Source organism: Sminthopsis crassicaudata, chromosome 6 (genome assembly GCF_048593235.1).
Source record: "Sminthopsis crassicaudata isolate SCR6 chromosome 6, ASM4859323v1, whole genome shotgun sequence".
Taxonomy (NCBI): Eukaryota; Metazoa; Chordata; class Mammalia; order Dasyuromorphia; family Dasyuridae; genus Sminthopsis; species Sminthopsis crassicaudata.
The window spans coordinates 197,404,785-197,418,305 of NC_133622.1; the positions used below are offsets into that span (position 1 = coordinate 197,404,785).

The 13,521-nt window shown below is 39.9% G+C and overlaps 1 long non-coding RNA gene across 3 annotated transcripts; it reads right to left on the reverse strand.

Annotated features, from left to right (window-relative positions):
- Positions 1-5,811: 5,811 nt before the first annotated feature.
- On the reverse strand, positions 5,812-13,203 carry LOC141546680 (uncharacterized). Of its 3 annotated transcripts, none has more exons than XR_012483389.1 (3): positions 13,181-13,203; positions 7,060-7,167; positions 5,812-6,380 (listed from the first exon to the last, which is right to left on the reverse strand). It is a non-coding gene; the product is annotated as an uncharacterized LOC141546680 (long non-coding RNA). The 3 variants fall into 3 exon arrangements; XR_012483387.1 differs by lacking the exon at positions 13,181-13,203 and adding an exon at positions 10,113-10,145 and having other exon boundaries at positions 5,812-6,353; XR_012483388.1 differs by lacking the exon at positions 13,181-13,203 and adding an exon at positions 10,113-10,138.
- Positions 13,204-13,521: the final 318 nt, after the last annotated feature.

A 13,521-nucleotide genomic window follows, 5' to 3' on the forward strand; every position in this document is an offset into this window, starting at 1 on the left:
TAGGATCCCTCCCCCCTCCCTCCAAGTCCCTTCACTTATTCTCCTTTTCCTTTCCCCTTTTCCTCTCCCCCCTTTTAATGAGGTGAGAGAAAATTCTCTGAAAAACAAATATGTTAATTATTTACTCTTTGAGCCTCTTCTGATGAGAGTAAGATTCACACAATGATTCTCCCCCTCACTAAGTTCCCTCAGATATGGTGTATTTTCTATGTCTCTTCCTGGGATGTAGTTTCCCTCTTTTTATCACTCCTTCCCCTTTTTCTGAACCGACCTCCTTCCCTTTACCACACCCCCCTTTTTTTCTTTTATATCAGTAAAATCAAATTATCCTTGAGTATTTTTTTATATACCCACAACAGAGTTACAGTTCTCAAGGGTTCTGTGTACCTTTTTCTGTTTCTCTTCAGTCTTGTGGATGTAGATCAAATTTTTTGTTTAAGTCTGGTTTTTTTCTTAGAAACATATAGAATTCCTCTGTTTCATTGAATGACCATCTTCTTCCATGGAAAAAGATGCTAAACTTAGCTGGGTAGTTCATTCTTGGTTGCAGTCCTTGATCTTTTGCCTTTCGGAATATCATGTTCCAGGCCCTTCTATCTTTTAATGTGGAGGCAGCCAGATCTTGGGTGACCCTTATTGTGGCACCTTGGTATTTAAATTGTTTTTTTCTAGCTGCTTGCAGGATTTTCTCCTTTGTGTGGTAATTCTGCAGCTTAGCCACAATATTCCGTGGTGTTCTTTTTTTAGGGTCTATTTCAGAAGGAGTTCGATGAATTCTTTCCACATCTACTTTCCCTTCTGTTTCTATTATCTCTGGACAGTTCTCTTTGATAATTTCCTGTAAAATAGAATCTAGGCTCTTTTTTTGGTCATAGTTTTCTGGAAGTCCAATAATCCGCAGATTATCTCTCCTAGATCTATTTTCCAGGTCTATAGATTTTCCCAGTAAGTATTTGACGTTGTTCTCCAGCTTCTCATTTTTTTTGTTTTGTTTGACTGATTCTTGGGTTCTCTGTGAATCATTCATTTCTATTTGTTCCATCCTGACTTTTAAGGAGTTATTTTCTTCTTTCACAGTTTTTAGTTCTTTTTGTAAATGCCCAATTTCGTTTTTAAATGAATTATTTTGCTCTATTGAGTTTTTTTCCATTTCCCTAATTTTTTTTTTTGAGAATTATTTTCTTTTTCCAATTCAGAAATTCTATTTTCTTGAGACTTTTTTATCTTTTCCAATTCAGATATCCTACTTTCCTGTGTTTTTTTAACCTTTTCTAATTCACTAATTTTGTTTCCCTGCATCTCCTGTGAATTCTTTATTTTTTCCAACTCCAATTTCAGGACATTGTTATTCTCTATCATAACTTCCCTTTCCTTGCCCCATTTTTCTTCGATCTCCCTCAATTTCTTAAGAGCTTCTTCTAGGAGAGAGTTATGTGATGGGGGGCAGGAATCGTTCCCCTTTAGGTTGTTATCTGATTCTCTGCTGTCAACTTCCTCGGGGTTGGACACCCGCTCTTTCTCTGTATAGAAGGAATCTATGGTTTTTCTAGCTTTTTTGCTCATACTTAAAAAAAATCTTTTGGGGTCTGTCTCTGGGGTAGGAAATTATTTACTTCTTTACCAGCTTCCTCCCAGACGGGATGGATGCAGCGGCTCCTGAGCCTGAGCTAAGAGAGAGCTCTGGGAGAGAGTTCCCCACCCTCTCCCTGGGAGTGCCTCAGAGGTGATTAGCACTGCTGTGCTTCGAGGGCGTAGAATAGTGAAGACTGCAGGAAGCCCAGGCTATGTGTCCGGGTGGGGAGTGGGTGTCTGCAGCAGGTGACGTAAGAAGCCCCTGCGCTCAAACTGGAAGTGTCTGCCAGAAACCGCGGTCCCTAGTTCAAAGGTTCCGCTTCTCTGGGACTTCCTGGAGCTGAGTTCCACTCCCTCCAGCTAAGTTAGGCAGTGTGTGTTGCCTTGGGCCGTATCCACCCACTTGTCAGTCTCTTAACTATTCTCAGGAGGTAGCTGAGGCCACACCCCCTGGTGCCTGAGTCACCCCCAGGGTCCGGGGAAAATCTAATCTGAGTTTTAAAATATTTTGGCTTTCTCTTCTGAACTGCTAAATAATTAGCAGAGAAGAGCTAACAGCCTGTGCCAGATTCCTTTACCTCAGTGGCTTCTCTGATCCCAGAGCCCCTCCCAGCGCAATGGGCGCAGTGTACCCCTACCCCACCGTCTGTGCTGGTCTTTCTTATTCCTCCCCTGAGAACTGACCTTTCCTGTTGAAACTCCAGATTCTCTTCAGCTGGTAAGTCGTGCTTCCAGTCCTTGTGGTATCTATCAATCCTGAGCTAATTTTGAGACTTAATTTATCTAATTGGTTGTGAGGGAGTGAGGACGTTCACTGAGTCGTGTGTTTCCTCTCCGCCATCTTGGCTCCGCCCTAGTAACATTTTAACATAAGCTGATGTAGCCCCATAAAGGGTACAACCTTTTTTCAAATCTTTAATTTTATTCAAATCTAAAGGTGCATATCTTCTCCTTTTTTGACCTACAGAGTCAATATTTTCAATCACAGGATATGCATGTATAAAATCACTTATATCCTGTCCTTCTCTCTTAGCTTTAACCAATGCTTTTTCTAATGTTGTCATAGGCTTAGGCTGCTTCACAGGCAATTCTGTTTGTGTTTCTGCCTCTTCCCCTCCTTCTTCCTCCACCTCTGAAGGTGGGGTGGATGTGGGCCTGCCAATAATCTGTTCTCTAGGCAGGGTTGAAGCTTCTTCAAGAGAATCATACCATAATTCCTCATTTAAATCCTCTTGCTCTAGGGCAAGATCTTGATCTTTCCTTTTTTCCTCACACTTCCTCCTCTGTTCCTTTTTAAAACTTTTCCTTCTCCAACAACTTGCTTGATAGTTTAAGGTTAATTGAACTATGTTGTAGATATAAAATACTTCTGCAGAAATTGAACGAGGCCCATTTTTTGCATAAAATTCTTTCATTTCAAATCCCACTAGCTTCCATTTATCTACATCTATCTTTTCTTCCTCTAAGAACCAAGGGGATGTGCGTCTTAATGCAGCCAAGAGATTAGCAATCTGTACCCATGTTACAAGTAAACTCTGCTCCTCAATTATCTTGATTATACTCTCTATAGTACCACTCCTGAATGGGGGTGGAGCTGAGGTTGCTTCTGGGGCTGGGGATGAGTCGGCTGAGGTCCAGGGATTGAATATAGCTAACATCTGCCCCATTTCAGCTATAAGAGATTCCTGGTTTAGCCCTTAACAAGTTAAGTTCCTTATTTATCTATTAGCACGCTCACTTAATCTTTAACAAAGTTTCCTCGTTACTCACAGTTCTGGGTCAGAGAGACTGAGATCTGGATGGGAGGCTTTTCCACTGGAATCAGGACCGTGTCTGTCCCTGTTCGGGTGCCAAATTGAGAAGGTCTGGTCTAGCTCCTCTTGCCAGGATAAGCAAAAGTCCTTGCCCCACGTGTGGACGCCAAATGTAGCGTGCTGTCGTCTCCAGAAGCTGCTGGATCGCTCTCTGGGAAGAGATCTGCTGTGTCTACTCAAATCTCTCAGACAGATTCTTCTTCCTGTAGTGAACTGTTGTCTCCAGGGAGTTGCTGTTAACTCTTGTCCAGAGAAGTGACTTCCCTTCCTGCAGAGAGCTGCATCAAGCCAGATGTAGTGCAGAGTCTTCTCCTTGAATCCTGGCTCTGAATCTCCTGCAGCTCTTATCCTTCTCCAGGCAGACTGACTTTCCAGGCCCACTATTGCCTCCTATATCCTCCCAGATAATGGGCGTGGGATAATGCAAGGGCTTCTGGGAAGAACCACTTCAGCCAATGAGCTTGCTCCTTCTATCAAGTAAACCTGAGTTCTCACCTTGTAATTGTCCAGACAACCTGAATTCTCACCTTGTCACTGTCCAGACAACGTGAGTTCTCACCTAGTAATCCTAACAATACCAGGTGAGCACTATCCTCATCTGATGAGCATTTGCTTTGCTTACCTTCTCCATGGAGACCTCATTGTGTCATGGCCATTGTGACACGCCTGAGAACACCCAAGGTTTTCTGACTTAAAGGTGAGGTTCTCTCCCCAACAACCCAGTTGGATCCTGACAGCCAAGGGAGTAGTATGTGAATAGAAGAATAGATGAGTGGACAAATAGACTAATAGACTAGATACATAGATAAGTGCTGATAGATAGATGGGATAGATAGGGTAAACAAATAGATCCAATAGATACACTCGATGCATAGTTAAATAGATAATGATGGGTAGATAAGTGAAAAGATAGATTTATAGTAGAAAAGTTTATAGGTAGAAAAGATATTTATAGGAAAAAAAATGATTTATAGTTAGAAAAGAGATTTATATGAAAAAAGCGATACATAGGTAGAAAAGAGATATATAGCTAAAAAAGTGATTTAGAAGAAGAAACGAGATTTATAGGTAGAAAAGAGATTTATAGGCAGAAGAGAATGAATAGCTGCCTTAAATTATACATAGATAATGAAGGAGTCAATGGAGGGTTAGGTAAATCAGTAAATAAATTACTGGAGAGAGAGATCCATTTGGGCCCTCATCAGCATGATACCAAGGGCTGCTGTCATAGATTGAGACTGCCTTCACGTCAGTATTTTATTCTTCAATATTATAGAAGCTAAAATGGTTGCTTTCTATCTGGCTTGGGAAATTGTTGACTTCTCTTTCTTCCCCTCTTCCCCCACGCCCCCAAAAAATTGCATTTTGTGGATGGTTATTCTAGTAGATCAATTGGACACATATCTTTCACTTATGCTGTAACATTTTACCTTTTCAGGCATCCTATAAGCCACTGCTGAAGCAGAGGAGATACTGAACCAGTTGTGACCAGATGCTGGCGATATTGAACGCATCTTAAGCCTCGGGATCGACTTAAAACGGGATTTAACCTGTTCATGAAGGTAAAGCATCTACATAGAGATAATGTACCTGCAGCTTCCCTCCTGCAGTCAGTGTTAATAGGAGATCAAGGTTGGGCCTGGTTGCTGACTAGCCCTATATATAAACTAGAAGTACAAATAATCTGGGAAATAGAGAGCCTACACTTAAAAGCAAACAAACAAACAAAAGCAAATTCTTTTAGTTCGGAAACTATTTTCTTTTTCCTCATCCTATGGCTGGTTCCCAGAAAAAAGATGACTTGCTCATATTAGAGGTTTCATAAATGCTTGTTAAATTCAATTACATATAGATGAAGACTTTTTCTAAAATTATAGGCAGCTGGCTGGTTCAGTGGATAACACTGTTGGACCTCCCTTGAATCAGCAACTGATTTCAAACACCAGCTGTAGGACTCTGGGCAAGTCACTTAATCTGTGTTTGCCTCAATTTCCTCCTCTGTAAATTGGGAATGATACAATCATGTTTGCTCCACAGAGGATAAGGCTCTGAGAACTATTTGTTTTCAAGTAGAGTCACAGCATCGTGGATTTTGAGCTGGCAGCAATATTTCAGGGTTTCTACTTCCATATTTTACAAAGAAAGTCACTGAGACACAAGGAGGTTTAGTATAGTTAATATATTGTTCAAGCGCATACAAGTTGTAAGTGGCAGAGACAAGATTCAAACAGATCCTGTTAATACTATCGTGTTACCTCTAAGTGTTCATTATATATGGGTGTATGGGTGTCCATATATGTGTGTGTATATTTCCATACTCCAATCTTCTAACCTATAACTAAACATATTTACTCTTAAAAAAAAAAAAGTGGTGGGATGGGGTAGGGGAAAGACACTGTAATAAAGTAACATTAAACAAGTGGTATTTTGCTCTGCTGTTTATTTCTTACTTTCATGACATTATATTATCACTTTAAACTCCCTGAGCCTCAGTTTCCTCACATGTTAAATGAGATAGTTGAGCTCCATGACCACTAGGAAACTACATTTCCAGTTCTAAAATTGTGATTCCACAGTGAAAATCTAGCAACATTGTGTCCTAATGTAAGATCTGTATTTGATCATTAATGAGTCATATATTTTCTCTTGGATTTTATATAGTTCATTTGTAGCAACATTAACCTGGCATTCCCTTCTGAGGGCTGACCCCATCCTTGTTGTGGTGACTGTTAGAGGTGGGCCGCCCTCATCCCGGTGACCATCCACTCCAGATCCTCTTTGTGGTTGGTGGGGTGACAATATCAGAAGCCAAAATGTTGAAAGATCTCGTTTCTTCCCTGAAGCCTGGAACACAGGTACCGAACCCGAAATAACAGGACATGCATCTCCCTGGCCCAAGGATGGGAGAGTCTGGCTGTTCCCACAAGACTTGGTCTGAGCCTTAGGGGTAGCATTTGAGGAGATGATCTATAGAATTCGGGAGATGGTGAAGCACTGTGTAAAGGTCAGATAATTCTCTTACTACTACTATTATTACTTGTACTCTTACCCCTATTATTATTACTACTATTTCTACTATTACTCCTCTTCCTACTCCTATTAGTATTACTCCTACGATTACTACTATTACTCTTCCACCAACTACTACAATTACTGCCACTCTTATTATTGTTATTATTCCTTCTAGATCTCTTCCTCCTGCTACTAGTACTATCATTGCTCCTATTCCTATTAATACTCCTTTTACTACCACTACTACTATTATTTCTACTACCACTTTTACTATTACTATTACTCCTACTGCTACTGCTACTCCTACTCCTACTAGTGTCACTCCTATTCCTATCATTATTACTGTTGCTATTACTACTTCTTCTACTACTATTATTCCTACTCCTATTATTATTAGTACTACTACCATTACTATTACTTTTATCATTACTACTCTTTTTACTACTTCTATCACTACTTTTATTCCTCTTCCTATTACTGTTACTACTCATACTACTCCTACTTCTTCTACGCCTCCACCTCCTACTACTGCCACTACTCCTTTGTCCGGAAGTCCATATGTTTTCTAAATAAAGAGGTTTCCTAAAAAATATTGTTAAAAGAAGACTTGCGCATAAAGCCTGAGCACAATCCTCATCAGATGAGCAGTTGACTTGCTTACCTTGGCCATGGAGACCTCATTGTGTGATGCTCATTGTGACATGCCGGAGAACACCCAAAGTTTTCTGACTTCAAGGTGATGTTCTCTTCCCAACAACCCAGTTGGATCCTGACAGGAAAAGGGAGTAGTATGTGAATAGAAGAATGCATGAGTGGACTAATAGACTGATAGACTAGATACATAGATTCCTGGTGATGGATGAATGGGATAGAGAAGATAAACAAATAGATTGAATAGATACACTTAATGCATAGTTAAAAAGATAATGATGGATAGATAAGTGAAAAGATAGATTTATAGTAGAAAAGTTTATAGGTAGAAAAGTGATTTATAGGAAGAAAAGTGATTTATAGGTAGCAAACAGCTCTATAGGAAGAAAAGCCATTTATAGGTAGAAAAGAGATTTTTAGATTAAAAAAAGGGATTTAGAAGTAGAAAAGAGATTTATAGGCAGAAGAGAATGAATAGCTGGATTAAAATATACATACAACCCCCACCCAAAATATTGCAGTTTGTGGATGGTTTTTCCAGTATATCAAATGGACACATATCTTTCACTTATGCTTTAACATTTTATCTTTTCAGGCAACCTATAAGACAGTACTGAAGCAAAGGAGATACTGAAGCCAGAGTGACCAGATTCTGGCGATATTGAAAACATGTCTTTGGAAATCTACTTGAAACGGGATTTAGATTGTTGTTGGGGAGTTTTGATCTATACTTTGTTGTTTATTGCACTGGTGGGGGGAAGGGGAGAGAGGATGTTTCTGAGTTTGATTGTTGGGGAGTTTTGATATCTATACTTTGGAGTTTATTGTACTGGTGGGGGGAAGGGGAGAGATGATGTTTCTGAGTTTGATGTGTTTTTAAAAATAAAAAATGTTTTTTTTCTGTTTCCAAAAGTTTCAAGTTGTCATTCTTTCAGCTCCCACATGATTAGTGATATTTCCCAGTTTCTTCTTTACTACCTGATGATTATATTTGCCAGCTGGTTAATCCTAAAGAAATACTTGTTGGCAAACTTATTGGGTAAACAACATTTTCCCCTTATTTGCAGCTAGCCCATACTGCTGATGGGTAAAGCTGGCTATCCTATCTGGGTTTGGGAATAAGAGAGGGAGGCAGATTTGTTCTTCTTTGAGATTGTGAAAAAACTGTAAGCAGGCCCTTTGCCATCAGAGGCTGGGGACCGTCTGAAAATCTTGGAGCAAAGAGGTAGTGGGGGTTAACAAGCAGCAGGGCTGTTGTGTTCTAGCCAGAGAAGTTCCAGAGAAGCTCGGAATTGGCCCTGCTGAAGTCTTTTGGATCTTCCTGGAGGAGCAGAGCAGCCATTCTCCACCAGAAGGGCAATTCAGAATGACAAGGGACTGGCTTAGAGATTTGCATCCAGGTGCTTCCCCTCAGCTCTAGGGGAAGGCTGAGCCAGAAAATAATTGGTGTCCCCACAGGCTTGTGCTAGAGCCCCCCATTCCCCCTTTGAAGTTTCTTCTGCCTGACTTGTGCTCATTATAATCTATATGACTGAAATGTCAAACTTCTGTTTCTGAAAATCTAACCTTTCTTCAGAAGCTGGGAACCTAAATCCCCTGGATGAAGAAGGGGGATAGTAAGAGTGCTAGAAAAGCAAATGGGTGCTCTGGAGACGGCAAGATTGGAGATGGGAAAACCCCGTCTGATTTGATTCCATAGATAGTGGCAAAGGTCAGGTTAGCCACAAAAGATGTTTGCACTGATTGATAAAGCTGGAACAATACCTCTTGGGAATTGATGTACAGGCTCTGGCAAGAAAATGAAACCAAACTAACTCCCAAGCAGGATGCAGCCTTAATTGGCTGAAGGGCCCCAGAAGACCCTGGACAAGCCAGTCAAGCCGGCTTCCAGAGCTAGTCCTTAGCTTGGCCTTGGGAATCCTCCCAGGGGGTGGAAGAGGAGGAGGTCTGGATTGCTCTCTGACAGCACCTTCTCATCCTCCATCTTGGGCTTTCCACTTCTGGGCTTGGGCTTGGAGGGTCTCATCTACAGAAAACCACCTTCTTGAGGGCAAGAACTGTTGGAGTTTTTCCTTGGTAGCTCTGCCATTTTTCCACTTCGAATCACTTCCGATTTACCAATATTTATTAAGGAAACAAGCATTTATTAAACTCCTATGTACCAAGCACTGTGCTAAGCACTTTACACATATTCTCTCCTGAACATCACTGGGAGGTAGGTGCTAATATCCACTCTCTCAGTTAAAGAAACTGAGGCAACAGGTCAGCAAAATAGAGGCGAGATTGAAACAGATCTTGTCTTGTACAGACAACCCTGGCCTAATTAACAAGGGGATTCTAGATCTGCAGCGTTCAATGGGGTGTTTTCCAAATTCTACATGATGAAAGGTACCGGATGAAGCGGTCTGGGGTCTTAACCGTGGCCCTAGCTCCTTCTGCTTTGCAGCCAAACCCTAGGCTCCATCCCAAGAGCAATATGTGGGCTTGGCTCCCTTTCCCGCTGGTGCTTCTACTCATGTCCCCAGTTTCTGGTCCCTGTGTCCTTTGTGACCATATCATTCATCTGGTAGCCCACCTCATCCATCTTCCTTAGACTACTCAATCAGCAAAGCTCAATTAAACAAGGAGCAAACATATATTACATACTTACTAGGGGTCGTATATTTCACTAGACCCTGGAGACATAAAGGTAAAAACAAAATGGTCTTGCCCGCAAAGTTTATATTCTATTGGGGAAAATGATGTCAACAAAAAGAACTAGGAAGACAATCTATGCATAAGCAAGATAATTGTATAAATATTTTTACATACATTGGATTAAGCATATATTTTCATATATTTAACATGTGAATCCCCTGTCATCTTCCCTGTCATCTAGGGGAAGAGGTGGAAGGAAGGAGGGGAAAAGTTGGAAGAGAAGGTTTTGCAAGGGTCAGTGTTAAAAACTTACCCCTTCATATGTTTTGTAAATAAAAAGCTTTCCTCAAACAATTTTTAAAAAGAAAAAAAACCCACATACCAGGTGAGCACTACCCTCATCTGATGAGCATTTGCTTTGCTTACCTTCTCCATGGAGACCTCATTGTGTCATGCCCATTGTGACACGCCTGAGAACACCCAAGGTTTTCTGACTTAAAGGGGATGTTCTCTCCCCAACAACCCAGTTGGATCCTGACAGCCAAGGGAGTAGTATGTGAATAGAAGAATAGATGAGTGGACAAATAGACTAATAGACTAGATACATAGATAAGTGCTGATAGATAGATGGGATAGATAGGGTAAACAAATAGATTCAATAGATACACTTGATGCATAGTTAAATAGATAATGATCGGTAGATAAGTGAAAAGATAGATTTATAGTAGAAAAGTTTATAGGTAGAAAAGATATTTATAGGAAAAAAAAAGTGATTTATAGTTAGAAAAGAGATTTATATGAAAAAAGCGATACATAGGTAGAAAAGAGATATATATAGTTAAAAAAGTGATTTAGGAGAAGAAACGAGATTTATAGGTAGAAAAGAGATTTATAGGCAGAAGAGAATGAATAGCTGCCTTAAATTATACATAGATAATGAAGGAGTCAATGGAGGGTTAGGTAAATCAGTAAATAAATTACTGGAGAGAGAGATCCATTTGGGCCCTCATCAGCATGATACCAAGGGCTGCTGTCATAGATTGAGACTGCCTTCACGTCAGTATTAAACTATTATATTTTATTCTTCAATATTATAGAAGCTAAAATGGTTGCTTTCTATCTGGCTTGGGAAATTGTTGACTTCTCTTTCTTCCCCTCTTCCCCCACGCCCCCCCAAAATTGCATTTTGTGGATGGTTATTCTAGTAGATCAATTGGACACATATCTTTCACTTATGCTGTAACATTTTACCTTTTCAGGCATCCTATAAGCCACTGCTGAAGGAGAGGAGATACTGAACCAGTTGTGACCAGATGCTGGCGATATTGAACGCATCTTAAGCCTCGGGATCGACTTAAAACGGGATTTAACCTGTTCATGAAGGTAAAGCATCTACATAGAGATAATGTACCTGCAGCTTCCCTCCTGCAGTCAGTGTTAATAGGAGATCAAGGTAGGGCCTGGTTGCTGACTAGCCCTATATATATACTAGAAGTACAAATAATCTGGGAAATAGAGAGCCTACACTTAAAAGCAAACAAACAAACAAAAGCAAATTCTTTTAGTTCGGAAACTCTTTTCTTTTTCCTCATCCTATGGCTGGTTCCCAGAAAAAAGATGACTTGCTCATATTAGAGGTTTCATAAATGCTTGTTAAATTCAATTACATATAGATGAAGACTTTTTCTAAAATTATAGGCAGCTGGCTGGTTCAGTGGATAACACTGTTGGACCTCCCTTGAATCAGCAACTGATTTCAAACACCAGCTGTAGGACTCTGGGCAAGTCACTTAATCTGTGTTTGCCTCAATTTCCTCCTCTGTAAATTGGGAATGATACAATCATGTTTGCTCCACAGAGGATAAGCCTCTGAGAAGTATTTGTTTTCAAGTAGAGTCACAGCATCGTGGATTTTGAGCTGGCAGCAATATTTCAGGGTTTCTACTTCCATATTTTACAAAGAAAGTCACTGAGACACAAGGAGGTTTAGTATAGTTAATATATTGTTCAAGCGCATACAAGTTGTAAGTGGCAGAGACAAGATTCAAACAGATCCTGTTAATACTATCGTGTTACCTCTAAGTGTTCATTATATATGGGTGTATGGGTGTCCATATATGTGTGTGTATATTTCCATAATCCAATCTTCTAACCTATAACTAAACATATTTACTCTTAAAAAAAAAAAAGTGGTGGGATGGGGTAGGGGAAAGACACTGTAATAAAGTAACATTAAACAAGTGGTATTTTGCTCTGCTGTTTATTTCTTACTTTCATGACTTTATATTATCACTTTAAACTCCCTGAGCCTCAGTTTCCTCACATGTTAAATGAGATAGTTGAGCTCCATGACCACTAGGAAACTACATTTCCAGTTCTAAAATTGTGATTCCACAGTGAAAATCTAGCAACATTGTGTCCTAATGTAAGATCTGTATTTGATCATTAATGAGTCATATATTTTCTCTTGGATTTTATATAGTTCATTTGTAGCAACATTAACCTGGCATTCTTTTCTGAGGGCTGACCCCATCCTTGTTGTGGTGACTGTTAGAGGTGAGCCGCCCTCATCCCGGTGACCATCCACTCCAGATCCTCTTTGTGGTTGGTGGGGTGACAATATCAGAAGCCAAAATGTTGAAAGATCTCGTTTCTTCCCTGAAGCCTGGAACACAGGTACCGAACCCGAAATAACAGGACATGCATCTCCCTGGCCCAAGGATGGGAGAGTCTGGCTGTTCCCACAAGACTTGGTCTGAGCCTTAGGGGTAGCATTTGAGGAGATGATCTATAGAATTCGGGAGATGGTGAAGCACTGTGTAAAGGTCAGATAATTCTCTTACTACTACTATTATTACTTGTACTCTTACGCCTATTATTCTTACTACTATTTCTACTATTACTCCTCTTCCTACTCCTATTAGTATTACTCCTACGATTACTACTATTACTCTTCCACCAACTACTACAATTACTGCCACTCTTATTATTGTTATTATTCCTTCTAGATCTCTTCCTCCTGCTACTAGTACTATCATTGCTCCTATTCCTATTAATACTCCTTTTACTACCACTACTACTATTATTTCTACTACCACTTTTACTATTACTATTACTCCTACTGCTACTGCTACTCCTACTCCTACTAGTGTCACTCCTATTCCTATCATTATTACTGTTGCTATTACTACTTCTTCTACTACTATTATTCCTACTCCTATTATTATTAGTACTACTACCATTACTATTACTTTTATCATTACTACTCTTTTTACTACTTCTATCACTACTTTTATTCCTCTTCCTATTACTGTTACTACTCATACTACTCCTACTTCTTCTACGCCTCCACCTCCTACTACTGCCACTACTCCTTTGTCCGGAAGTCCATATGTTTTCTAAATAAAGAGGTTTCCTAAAAAATATTGTTAAAAGAAGACTTGCGCATAAAGCCTGAGCACAATCCTCATCAGATGAGCAGTTGACTTGCTTACCTTGGCCATGGAGACCTCATTGTGTGATGCTCATTGTGACATGCCGGAGAACACCCAAAGTTTTCTGACTTAAAGGTGATGTTCTCTTCCCAACAACCCAGTTGGATCCTGACAGGAAAAGGGAGTAGTATGTGAATAGAAGAATGCATGAGTGGACTAATAGACTGATAGACTAGATACATAGATTCCTGGTGATGGATGAATGGGATAGAGAAGATAAACAAATAGATTGAATAGATACACTTAATGCATAGTTAAAAAGATAATGATGGATAGATAAGTGAAAAGATAGATTTATAGTAGAAAAGTTTATAGGTAGAAAAGTGATTTATAGGAAGAAA